Genomic DNA, 14,252 nt, shown 5'->3' with positions numbered 1-14,252 from the left:
ATCTATATACATATATATGTATATTCTTAAATATTTATACATACTTAAGCAGATGTCTGCCGCATTGGCCGCGCCGCCATAAATGCATTAATCAATTTCATGTTCTTTTCCACTGATGCTTTTACGATTTTACGATGATTCTGTGCGCATTCAAGTGCGCATGCAAAGAGTCAGCACAACGCTGTACATACACATGTACATATGTATGCATATATCAAAGTGCATCAATGCTGCAAGTGGCGGACAAGTGTATGGCGCAACAGTTGTGGTGCCGCCATGCGATTGAGTATGGCGAATGTGGCAGCAATGTGGCGAAATAATCAATTTCGAGCATCATAAACAACATTTAATGAAGTTGTAAAAAGTGATTATTTGTATGCGCATGTATTGTTCTCTTCTGTTGTCTTCTGTTATTTTTGTTTTGTTTTATGTAATGTTGCAAACCACAAAAGCAACCGTGCTGCAATAAAAACTATAAAGCGTATAATCCGCCACTTGAGCACATCACATTTTTACACTTTTCGTGGCGTTGCTACAATTTATGGTTTTTTGAGTGTTTTTTAATTTTTATTTTTAATTTATCGCCGAAAATTTGAATGAATTATTGTAAAGCGCGTCGAGCGTATTACCGCCGCTAAAATGCCAAAAATATTTTGAATGTTAGTTTTAATGCATTTATTACATTGTTTGGCTATTCAATAAATACGCGCGCGAACTTAATTTATGTGTGTGTATATATTAAGGTTATTTTGCTGTTCTTGAGCAATCAGAAATCCTCTTACGCAGCGTAAACACTATAAAAATTAGCATAATAGCAAATTCAACAGCATTTCGAAAGCGCGTCTGTCTGCAATGCCGCCTTTTGTTTAATCTCACTGAAAATTAATTTCATTTCACAGTGAATTTTTTTTTTTATTTTATTTACTTTTTGGTTTTGGCTTTTGCTTTTAAGCATACACCTCCATTTAGGTCTTCATCTTCATACAACGGTAGCTGCAAAAATGTTCCACCTTCTTGGCTGCGTTACTCTGCGTATAATGCGATTAATCAAATCGAACTTCCGGTTTACACTAGAAATGCTTTTAGTTGAATGTATGTATTGTATGTTTATATGCGTGTGTATTGTGGTGCGTAGTGGAAAAATAAGTTGTTGTTGTTGTTTAGAAAATATATTTTTAAATTTTGGAGGTTGATAAGCTGCTTTTACTATTTGTTGCTTCGAAAAATATTAGTATGGCTTATATATGTGCTTATATATGCTAATAAGTCTCTAACGCCACCTAGTCACATACCAGCCAGACCAGATGCGTGAAAAACTTGAACGGAAGGTGTTAAAGATAAACCGAAATATTTATTAGCCACCCTCTACAGGCTAAGTACATGAATTGGACGCATTTTGACATGATTATGCGATCGTAAAAGTGCTTGAAAGTTTCATTTAATAAATAATAATTAAACTATTGTACAAACTGTGGTGAAGTTATTATAAACTTTTACCATCATTTTGTTTGGCATCATAAAGTTTTGTGTTAACCATAATACATCAAAATCTTAAAATATATGTGAAAAAGAGTTGGCTGAAGGGTTTAAAATATAGAAAGCAACAAAAACAGGAAAAACATTTTTTTTTAAATAACTCTTTGTGGTGTAAAAAAAATAGCACCGAGAAAGGGCACTTAACAGGCATAAATAATTTTTTTTTTTTTTTTAATAATTTATGCAACTAGATTTGTTTCTTCTACTTAAACAATTAGGGTAACTTGCATACTTTTGAATATAATTAAATATTTAGGCTAAAAATTATAAAAAAAATACAGTTATGATTTAAAAAATAATTAATACTTATTTCAATAGAACGCTTGACTGCAGCTTAGCTTTAATGCGTTTTCTTTAAAAAAGCAAGAAAAACAAACTTGTCTAAATTTTTTTGTGCTACCCACAAGAGCCTCTGCAAATTTTTTTTAACTTTCCCTACTTTTTAGCAACAAAAAATTATGAGAAAATATAATAAAATATTGTTAAAATATAATAATTAAAATTAAAACGATTAAAATGCATTTAAGCAAATGTCAAAATACTATTTATATGTAACTCAGATTACAACAACGAAAAACGAAGCGCAGCAAAAGCTATTAAGAATACACAGAAGGTGGAACAGGGCGGTTATTTATAATGAAAAGTGGTTAAAAGTAAGCACATACAATGAATTGTACAGTTATTTGTTATATACATTAGTACATATACATCTATATGATGTACATAATATAAAATATATATATATATATATTATGTATGCCACTGTAAGCATATTTTTCGACACAAAGGTTATTTGAGCTACATTTTCCAAGTAAATATGCTTGTATGTATGTGTGTATATATGCACATTGGCAGACATTTGGCGCTGGCAAGATTTGCTACTTACTACACTTACACTTACATATGAGCACATGAGCATAGGTAGAGCTAATAGCAAGTGGAGCTGAAGGAAAATCACAAAATTTACTGCAAATTGGAATTTTGCGCAATTGTAGAATGCTAACAAAAGCAAAACTATAAGCGAACGGCAAAAAAAAGAGAAAAAAAACTAGAGTGAAAAGTGCGAAGAATGAAGTACAACTAACTGAAACTCCTACGAATGAAAAGCAAAAACTAACCAAATAATACAAGCATAAAGCTAAGCGGAACAAGGAAGCTCAAAGCTAGCGCCACACAAATTCACCGCTATATGTATGCATAACTAACGGTAGTAGTGTGTAGTAGCTGTAACTAAAGCCAATAATAAATTAAATGTCCGGAAACACAAATAAATGAAATCAGCAAAAATATATTATATAATAAAAAGATGTAGCAATCGATGGAAAGCCATGGCGCACAGTGCAATAAGAAGAAGCAGAAGGTATCACATACGTTTCGTATAGTTATATAGCAAAATGATTTCATTTATTTTTTGCAAAAAAAAAAAATTAAAGTAATGAATTAAGTAAAAAGTAAGCCAACAAGACAGTTAAAGTTATTATGCCATAGCAGCAGGAAAAACCCCCATAACGAGAAATAAATGTCATATGACCTTATCAGTCGTTTAATCGAAAACGAAATGAAAAAAAGCGCATAAAATCTTGTATCGAACTACATACATGCATACTAATTTGCTTGCGCATACCAACACGAAGATAAGATTTCCAGCAAAAATGTGAAGTCAAAGGAAAAATCAATGTACAATAGTTTACAGCCGAAGCTGATTACGGATTACGTTTTTTTATGATTTTTTAATTTCCCTTTTTATATGCTCTAACAGTACAATAAGTGAAATAAAATTTAATTTGTTTATATTAAAGTTCAATATTGTTTTTGTCTTTGAGTAATTTTTAGAATTTGTATGTGCTATTTAACTGAAATGTTATTTTTTTATTAATCAGCATGTATATACAAAAATTAAATAGTCATTAAATGGCGAGCAAAAATGCTCAACGTAAGAGCGGCCGATAAGCACGTCACTTCTAAATCGGTATGTAGTATAGTTATATATGTATACCTATGTAGCTTAACAGCGGTTTATCAACGTAAAAACCCTGTACACTTTCACTAATCATTGCCACTGGTTTTAACAGAGATCGCTAGCTCATTCATGATATGCTAATTTTATTGCATTCAGTTAAGTATTGATTAGTTTTGTGCTGTTAAATTATATAGCTAAAATTAAGTTATACTTATAGTCTTAAAAGGCCTTCAATTCATTTATTAAGAATATTCCATTTTCCTCAGTTATCTGCTATATTTCACAAATAGGCACGTACGCTAGCAGACAAGGTTTATACTGAAAGTCACTTTTTTGTGTTTTTTGTTCTTTTTTTTAATTGATATGTCGTATATTATTTTTATAGCTCATAACGGACGATTAATGTTCACTTTCGATTTACTGCGGCAATTTTTTCACGCGCTGATATAGTTTTTGTAATTGAGAATGCGATTGAGCGCTAATTTTTAGAACAGATTATATGTCTTCGAAATAGAGGTTGAGAGCTGGAAGTGCGAATTGTTGCTGTTTAAGAAGTAGTGAAACAATACTTTAAAGATTTGTTACTAAAATATGTGATGTACGAAATAATGCTATCATTTTTGCCGCTTTATGCTTTCTTAAAAATAAAGATGAAACCATTTGGAGTATATTTGTTAGTGACAACTTCATATAGTCTTTAACATTGAAATCTGTAAATAATTTAAATTCATAAAACACTTATGCTGAATAAAGATGTTAAGAAGAATTTACCCCTTTTTATAAATTATACCCTGTACAGAGTATATTAAGTTAGCAACGAAGTTTGTAAGACTCACAAGGAAACTTCGGAGACCCTATAAATATAACTATATAAAAAAACGATCAGCGGTACGAGTTGAGTCTGTATATACACGAATTAGTCGCTCAGTTTTTGAGACATCGATCTGACATTTATGCACACGTTCCCTTATCTGCAAGAAGCTGCTAATTTATCGAAAAAGATGAAATTAGACTATTATAGCATTTAACTGCCTTACAATTTGACCAATCAAAATCAAGTTCTTACATGGAAAACGTGCTTTTTTATTTGTGAAGCATATTATAGTTTCGGTGCAACCGAAGTTGACATTTTTCTTGTCTTAAAATAAGAAAAGTTTGTATGAGAGTAAAGTGGTTCAAATACTCAGCTCATTTCACAAACCACTAGTGCAATATATGTACGTCTAAATCGTAGAAATACTTCGATATAAAATTAACATTATGCTTATCCTAAATTGTTTTTCAGATAACATAATATGGAAGCCTTCTTTTAAGGAAGAAAGAGAATTTGCCGCTAGTTGACTTACATTGCCGTTTAGTTCAAACAAAAAAGCTTTAGATATATTTATTTCTATTCAATTTTCAAAAAAGAAAGCACAGGGATCATGAAGAAATAGAAGTATCTTACAACATAGGCTCTAAACACATATTAACCATTCCAACATCGTGCGAATAATGAATAATAAGCCATTCCCACAACTGTCGGGCCTACAAAATCAATTTGAACTCGGCAGAATTTCGCAAAACTTTAGGAAAATGTTTTTTTTTCGGCACAACAACAGCATATGGTAAGCAGTTGTTTAATTAAAACACTTTAAGAAACGCTGTAATTCACATGCTTACATGATTATTATACTATATATGGAGATATCTTAAATATGCGTAAGCATATAAAGATCGTTGCGGAAAATTAAACAAGTATTAAAATGTATGAATTCAAGACGAAAAGTATATTTTCGAATATGTTATATACCATGTTGACTTAAAACTGTTACAGTCGTTGCATTGAGCTATATATTAACATATGGTAGACTCCTCGCCTTGTTAGGCTATAAACATATGCATATATGTAGACTTATATACAAATAAATATTTTTTTTTCCACATTTGTTTTCCATAAACTTCACTTAACTCCAAATTTTTATTTATTTTCGTGAAGTAAAAACAGCCGCATGATTGACAAGCGATTGGCAGTGTTTTGTGTAAACAATCAAATGCATTACAAGCCATTAGCGCTGGAAAATGCATGCATTAAATCATATATATAACTATATACTCTTGTATACAGCAATATTTATGAGAAGTGATCTTCCTTCTTCATTCCTTCGATCTACCATACAATATTTACCGTAAATGAATTTTCCGAATGAAAGCGTGCATGTTTATTTTAAAAATATAATTTAAACCACAACTGGAAAAATAAATATTTTTTTTTTATTTAGTATTTAAAAATAACTAATTTTCCATTTGCACTTAATGAACCCCTTTCGCGCAGGCAATTTTGCCTAGCCTTTCTGATGAATTGTATTGCTTGTGGGTGGCACAATTCCCCTACTTTTAATTGCAATCGCATTTTTTTCTAAATAGTTGAAATTATTTTTATTTTAGTTCTGCGCCATCAAGTGCCTCACTTTCTTAAGCATTCGCTCTTGTTTATTTACACACTTGACTTGTCATATTTCCAGTTTTTCTTTAGTGATTTTAACTCAAGAATTTCTTTGTGATTAGCAAATGCATTTATAATTTGCTCGCCGCTCAAGTGGCGCGTGTTCGTGTGCGGCAGTGATTAGCATTGCTGCCACTTTGCAACTAAAATCACTACGAATCACATATATCTGTATTAGTGCGTGTATGTGTTAGCTTGTGTGTTCACAGCGCGGCAACGTCAAATTCACCGCAGCCACTTGAGTGATTTGTGTCATTCACTTAATGGTGCAGGTTTGATTGATATTTTGAAGTAGCTTTATACATCATACAATAATTGCATAGTTAGTTGAAACTTAAAAGGGTGCTCGAATGCTGCCACTGAATGGAATTTCGACGAGACTAAGTATAATTTTAAAGGCGGCAGAATATTGTTTGCCCTTATTGACTAGAAGCATTAAATATATAATGAAGAATGCGTATGCGCGGCTGCTAACGCTGAGTATGTCATGAAGACTATTAGCAGAAATGGTTATAAAGAAAAATTGTTTAATTAAATTATTTTCAAAAGCATCATTTCTCTCTAATTTGTTTCTGTAAAATCTCTCTGCAGCTTTTACATAATTTTTTGTAACTTATTTTTATATAAATCTCACAAAAATAATTTAGCATACTTCTTTGGAGTTTTTAGCGCGTCTAAAGTCTTACTACAATAGACCAGAAAAACATGTTTTCTTTCTTTAATTTTTAATTTTATTCTTCAACTTTTATTCTCGCCTCACTGTTAAAGCTCCGTCGCTCAATTAGCCACAGCTTCCTGGGTGGTTTTTCAAATACGTTTAACTCAACATTGTGCGCTTGGCGACAAAGCATAAAATAAGTCAATTAACACTTCAAAATCGTGTGCGTTTTTAACTTAACAACTCCTTTGCTTATTTAAATATATTTATGATTTGTTGTTCCACTCATCGGCTGCCTACTTCGCTGAGTAAAAGTCATATACGTAAACACTTGAAGCGTAGTCGAGTGAAAGCTGCGCTTGAATGGCAAAAACAAAGCGGCACTGCGTGAAAAAAATTAAAACAAAACAACAATAATAACAATAGCTGCATTGTAGGTGCTTGAAAGCGGCGGAAAAAAGTGCCATTCTATGTCTGCACATATGCATACATACATATGAGTGAGTGGCACTCGAGCAAATCCACTACATCTGTACTGAAGTGTCACAAACACTTAATATAGCACACATACATAAGTAGACGTGCAGACGCGTATATTTAGCGGTTTGTTTAGTTAGATGCGCGCTTCTGTTCTCAAGCTTGATATGACAGCGTTGCATACTTTTATGCTTGACTTCGTGTATTGTGAAAATACAGACAAAACAACAATAATATGCGCATAATACATATAATTATATAAATAGCATATAAACGTAGGTATAAGTAAAAACAACAACAAATATATTTGTATTTATGAAGTTTCTAAAGGCTGTCTGCATATGTGGGTGGTCCTGAAGTTGCTTTGCTGGTTTCTGCACTTGAGTTTTGTGCTGCTGTTGAGTACAACGCCATGACGGATAATATAGTAGATGCATACATATATGTGTATGTGTGTGCGTGTCTCAAAGTTTAATTTGCGCTTTGTTTTGCAGCCTAAAGTGTTATTGCGGTAAACATGTTGAGTGCCACTGTGCGTATACTTAATTAATTTTATTGTCAAAGGAAAATAATACAAAAATAAGAAGCTTGTCATTAGCTATTTCGAAGAAGAAAAATATTTCAGTACAGTGAAGCATCTTTCTGAATGTCTAAGCGTTGTTAATTAAAGAAATACAATATTTACTCCAAATGTTTCAGTACTGTAATAATATAGTAAGAGTGACTTATTTCTTAAATCTGAAACTAGTTTTTTACAAATCGAAGTCTAATAAACCAAAACAAAATTAAAAACAAAAACAAAAAATATGTACGCAATTTCATTCCTTTACAGGATATTTGTTACAAATTTCAGCTACAACGGTAAAATATTCCAAAAATTGTGTAAGAAATAAAAGTTAATAATTTCAGCAATTTTCAAATTCAATATTTGCCCAATATTTTTTTTTATAAATTTTCTTAAATATTTTAAAAATTTGTTTGTTTTTTTTTACAAAATTCGGCTTTTTTAGAATTATATAAATTCAATATGTGCTAGAAGATTTTTTTTACAATTTGTTTAAAATATTTTTGAAATTTTTGTAAATTTTTTTTTATTACAAAATTCAGCTATAACGTCAAAATATCCGACAGGTATTTAAATAAAAAAAATTTGAACGTTTCTAGAGGCATAAAAATTGATCAGTTTAGCTATGAAATATTAACTTCGTCAACTTCAAACCAAAAAGGCAACAAATTCGCCCTCAACACATTTCATCTATGCGAAAACTAGACGCGAAACCGCTTGCAGCTTTGACAAATCAACACAACTTTTAAAAAAGTAATAACAATTTTTCAAAATTATATATTTTTTTGAGGTGCGCGTGCGTCCTCTAAACACGCAAATGACAAATGTTTTAAATGTATTTGAAAAGCAATTGAAAAAATATTAATTATCAATATTTTTCATTTTGACACAGGCAAATTTGCGCAGCGCTTAAAAATAATATTGCACAGAAGCAACAAATTAAAAAGAAAACAACAACAACCAAACTTTAGTGAAATCTATTACAAGCAAAAGTGCAAAAACAAAAAAAAAAAAGTTAATTCGCACTGCAAAAAAAAAACACAAACAACAAGCGCGAATGTTTTGCTCAAACGCTTGTGGCGGCACAGTTTGAGTTGCAACATGTGCGCATTTGCCAAAAATGGCAACTGGAAAAGTGCATAAATCACGCAACTAACAACGGGCAGAAGTCAAAGCAGCATTGCCAATGCAACTAAAACAAGTTTCGCAGATGAGTTGCGGCCGCCAAGTAAGCTGCGCAGCTGCAACACGAAAAAAAAAAACAAAACACGAAAACTAAAAATTCGAAAAACACACAATCTAAATCAATTGCGGCAAAGTATTTTTCTATTTTTTTTTCTCGTTGTGCCCAACTCGTTTGGTTTTCGGCGAAATAGTGGCGTTATTTTGGCATTTCGTAGGCGTTGCGCTGATAATATTAAGCGAGTAGCACATTAATTGTAAGCGCTCGGTAATGGCGCTGAGATAAATAGTAACTCACATACACACACAAACTCATATAAAAAGTTGATAAAAAATATTAGTTAACGTTTCAGCAACAACAACACTTTTGTTTACTTCGTTTACTATGCGATTATTGATTGCCGCCGCTGCGGTGGCATTTAGCTGTCCACCTTTAAAGCGCTGCTGGAATTGAAAGATCAAATTGTTTTTAACTGCGTTGGCTGCTGCCTATGTTGCCGCTCGATTGTAAATTATTTTTATTTAAGTCATTAATAATTTTTGTAAATTGCATAAAAATTTATATTAAATAATCTCTTATCAAGGCTTGCTATCAGTTAAGTTATGAAGGTGTTCAGTTTGAGGGGGTTCAAGGCGCGTTGTAAGCGTTTGCGGGACTTTTTTATGCACAATATAATTGATATTTGTTATAAATGACGTCTAATTAAGGATGTGCCAATAACAGGCTGGGGAGCGTAAAAATTCTTCTGACGATTTAAAATATGAAATTTTTTTGGTACAAATTGCCAAGTGACTAGTGGGGTTTTTGTATGAATTTTTATCTGTTGAAATCAATACATGCAATAATTTATTATATTTTTGGTTTCACAAATTATAGATTAATTGAATATTCAGCTAAAAGGCAGTACAGTTTTAGTGAGGTGAAACTAAATTTAGTTAGCTTTGCTTTAGGCGTAAACATAGTCTTGGAAAAAGACGGAAATTTATTTTTGGCCTTATCATCTGAAAATTTTTATATTTTTATTATTGCGTTCTAGGTATATTTAAATACTATCTAAAAATCATATCAGAAACAAAGTTAGGCCTCTTAAAGGTTGTAGACTAGCAGCCTAGCATTCAACCTAAAAAAATTGCATTGAAGCTGAAAATTGAGCAAAATAAAGAGAAGTAACTAAATCAAGAGAAAAGAAACTTTTTGTGGTTTTACAAAAATATATTAGTCACCATCGATTCGCCATTTCTCAGCTCGTTATCAGGTGGCGCTGCGTTCTTGCCAAAAAATTGAGATGTAAAAGCAACAAGAAAGAATCTAACTGATAAAAGAGAGTAAGCAGATATCTCATTAAAGTTAATTAACTCTTTTTTTAGCGCTATATGGCTCATATGTTAAATAGTTGTCAAAATGACAATACAAAATTTTATATTTAGCAAAAGGTATTTACTTAAATACAATATTTTAATAACTGAGAATTTAATTCAAATACAACATTTTTTATAGAATATGTGGGCCAATGAAACGAAGTGGTTAAAAATGTTATTTGGCGCCGAAAAAAAGTATTTCTTTACGAAAGAAAGACCCAGAAGATGTTAGAGGATAATTTAGTGTAATGTAACAGCTGGTATAGTGTGTTCGCTACGCTACTCGCTAACGCTTATTCGAATACAATTATAATCAAACAACAAATTTAATGCACAATTTCGTTAGCGCACTCTTTTATGAAGAGATTAGCAAAGTTTTTCAAAATCGTTTCGTTGCTTAACTTTAAGCTTTAGCTAGCTTTACTCGGCTAGCTTTACTCGTAAAAGAAATATGCTCCAAAACTATATATCAGCATAAATACTTTGTCATATTTTAAATTTTCGGTATATTTATATGAATTTATTTTTTAATAGCGAAGCCGTTTTCATACTTTTATTTTATTTTTTTCCATTTTGTTTTATATTTATTTACATACATATATGTATATATTTTTTATTTTTTTTTCATTCTGAGGTCATATATTTAATACGTTTTCCACCTCCATTCGCGCCTTTAGTCGCACCGCAACAATCAAACGTACCAAACCAGCCCGTAAACCACACCGACCAAACAACCAATCACTGAACCATATAACAACAGTGCATTGTCGTTTGCTGCATGCCACACAAGGCTGCTGATTGCACTAAACCGTAAGCATCTCCCCAATATAACAAACAATATGCAGCGCCACAGCGCACGCCGACTTTTCGGCATTCATAGCGTTGTGTATTTCCATTGTGAATTATTACTTTTCTGTTGCAATTTCGCGCGCGCACTCACACTAACGCGCACGCGCACACATACATCTAGACATATGCACAATATATCTCTATTTTATGCATAAAAATTGGAAAATTTGTTATTGAAAGTGTGTATTAAGTTGTAGGCGCACAGCGACACTCCACCAACCCCGCCGCATGCCGACGCTTTGTAAATTGGTGTTTTTGCGCTTTCGCACATTTATGGGCGCGCTGAGCTGTGTCGGAACTGCGCTGGGCGCACACAGTAGATAGTGCAATGGATTTTTCGGTTTATGTTGTTGTCGTTTTATAAGCGACATCTCGGAGTCATATGAGGTGGTTATGGAGATATATATGTATATACATGTGTCGCCTATATTTTGGGTGCGCTTGATGGATTTATGTTGCACATTCGCATCAATTTTTCATTACTGGCTATGCGCTGTAAGAGTCACTTGTTTTTGTTGTATTAAAGTTTTCATTTTGCATTATTTTCGCCGCAATGCACTTTATTGTGCATATTTGTGGCATAACAAAATTTTTTACTCGCATTTCTTTGTGTTTTTTGTTTAATTGTGGCGCGTATTTTTTACCCCATTGTTTTAGTTGTTGTCAATGCAGCGTGGATAGGGTGCAAAGTTGCGTTATGGTATTGCGACCTCGATGCTTTTTTTTTCTTTGTTGTTCGTGTTGTTGTTTTATTTCCCAATTTTTCTGAATTTCTCCATTTGCTCGCTTGGCGCGAAAATTTAATTTGATGTGCGGTCGCCGCGTAATTTGTTGCAAACAACATCGTGTTTGCGTCGTTTGCGGCATTGCCTTTTAATGCAACACATAACCTAACGGTATAGGCAAATGTGTCACCAAATCAATGCTGCCACACTCCACGTTGCACCTACGCCTATCGACAGCTGGAATGTTGCGTGTTATTTTGTTGTTGCAGCTAACTTTTTGCACACTTTTTCATTTAATTTCTTTCATTTTTACAGTTGGCTGCCGTGTTATTTATAATTTTTAATGCATTAATTTTTTGCAATTAAGTGATAAATTTTGCGGTGAGGTTTTGTGATTTTCGTGGCGCTGTTGCAACTGCATGTGTTTGGCGTAGGCTGTGCGCGGAAAATATTTTTCAATTGTTGCAACATTTTTTGGTTTTTTTTGTTTGTGTGTTTTGTTTTTGCAACATGTTACACATTTTTCTTGCCTTTCAACGTTATAATTTCGCATTTTTGTTTTTGTTGCTCGTTTTGCGAAAGAGATATATAACTTTTAATTAAATTATAGTGATAGGCGTAGCGAGTGCCGCGCTTAAATCTGGGGAAAATAACGTGTGTTTTGCGGTTTTGCATTTTAAAATGTGCGGTCGCAGCTTAAAGCGCAGCAGCAGCGCCAACAGCTCAGCAACAATGTTGGATTTAATTATTTTTAATGCATATTATACTATTTTTTATAGCTACACTTAAAATGCTATAAATTTTGCAGCAAAACAAAAAGTGAGATTTTATCGCGTTTTCTCTTCACTTTTAATTGCGGCGTAAAACAATAAGCATAATAAAGTAGAAAGGGGGTAAAACAAATTGAATTTTATAATGGAAAAATTGTGTAATTAAATAGATTATTTATAATTATGAAAAGTAATGTAATTAGATAATTTGTATGTGAATTGGTTTTAAAATTTCGAAAACTGAAATTAATTGCATAATAAAGTCGTTTTCGCTTTCAAGGCATCAAAACTAGTTCTAGCTGGAATATGTGCATTTTCGAAGAGCTTGAGCCTTACCAGTGAGGCAAACACATTTGTGTTGCAATCTATATTAATTTTTTTCGTTTGAAACCCGCAAATATTTATATATATATATATATATATATATAATTTATATTAAGTTCAAATAAAGAGAAAAATAAATATTTTAATTTAAAGAAATTACAGTGTGTTTGGGACATAATAAGGTAAGTAAAATTTTGTTGTATAAGATAAAAATAAAAACCCAAAAACCAATTTTTTCGATTTTGCACATAAATTTTGAAGTTAAAAATTCAACCCCCCCGCACTGCTTTTTAACCGAACTCAGATGGCCCGTAGAATAGTATTCCTTAAATTTTGTTATTTTATGCTCTTATTCCAATGAATTTCAATCTACTATGATTTTTTTTCGCTTTTTACCCTTTTCGAAGGCTTTTGCATTGGTTTAACAAAACAATATTTTTGATCCTAAATATTTCGAAATGTACCAAAATGCCAATAATACTAGTAAATATAATATTTTTCTTTCTCTTTTGTTTTGTTAATTATTACACTATTATAAACTCATATTACTTTTGCATTCGATAGAGTCTGCAATTGATTACTTTATATATTCAAAGTATTACTTGACCGCTCTTGGAGTTAAACTTAAACATTTTTAGGTTTAAGGAGCTACTGTATCTATTTTCTTGTAAGAAATACTATTGTAGTGGAGAATAAAGTACATAAACATAAATACATACAACATAAATTTTTTGCTGAAATTCTTATAGCACTCAATATAATAACAACAACAACTAATATAGTACTTTTCCAGCAAGTATACTTGACGTGAGGCAAGCAATAAATTAAATATAAAATTTGTATATAATCATACTATCTGTGTATATATATATGTGTTTATTGTTATTGTAATATAAGGAAATAAATGTAATTTTGAAGGACAATTAAAAAAAATATTACTTTCATTTCAATTAATTTTTAAGTAATTTTACAAAAATCTCCACCACACTTGCATCAATTAATTATTTATATGTAAAAAGTATACAACAAGTAATTGGATAACAATTTGACAAACCAAAAAAAAAAGTCAAATAAAATAAAATAGAAATAATAAATTACGTGATAAACGTAAAATGACGCAAACAGCTTGCGAACAACAGCAAAATTATGATGGATCACCAATCAAGCAACACCATCAACTTGCAACAGCAATGCAACAACGAGGATTAACAGCAAAAAACAAGCGCATAACAATAAGAATGCTACAACAACAAAAGTTAACAGCATTACCCATTGCCGCAGCAACAACAATAACAATGTAATGTTATAGTGGCATGAACATATAAAGCCAATAAGACTTTTTCTGCTTTAGTTTGCGTATGC

At 31.8% G+C, this 14,252-nt stretch overlaps 1 protein-coding gene and 1 long non-coding RNA gene across 3 annotated transcripts in view; one reads left to right on the top strand and one right to left on the bottom strand.

Annotated features, from left to right (window-relative positions):
* Positions 1–14,252, bottom strand: part of hth (Meis homeobox homothorax) — a 302,627-nt gene that overhangs the window by 37,379 nt on the left and 250,996 nt on the right. The gene's annotated exons all lie outside the window — the stretch shown is intronic.
* Positions 8,174–9,463, top strand: LOC118679846 (uncharacterized). Its single transcript, XR_004975347.2, has 2 exons — positions 8,174–8,434; positions 8,574–9,463. It is a non-coding gene; the product is annotated as an uncharacterized lncRNA (long non-coding RNA).

The sequence above is a fragment of the Bactrocera oleae genome, chromosome 2 (assembly GCF_042242935.1).
Source record: "Bactrocera oleae isolate idBacOlea1 chromosome 2, idBacOlea1, whole genome shotgun sequence".
Lineage (NCBI taxonomy): Eukaryota > Metazoa > Arthropoda > Insecta > Diptera > Tephritidae > Bactrocera > Bactrocera oleae.
This window is presented reverse-complemented; position numbering and strand designations above follow the sequence as displayed.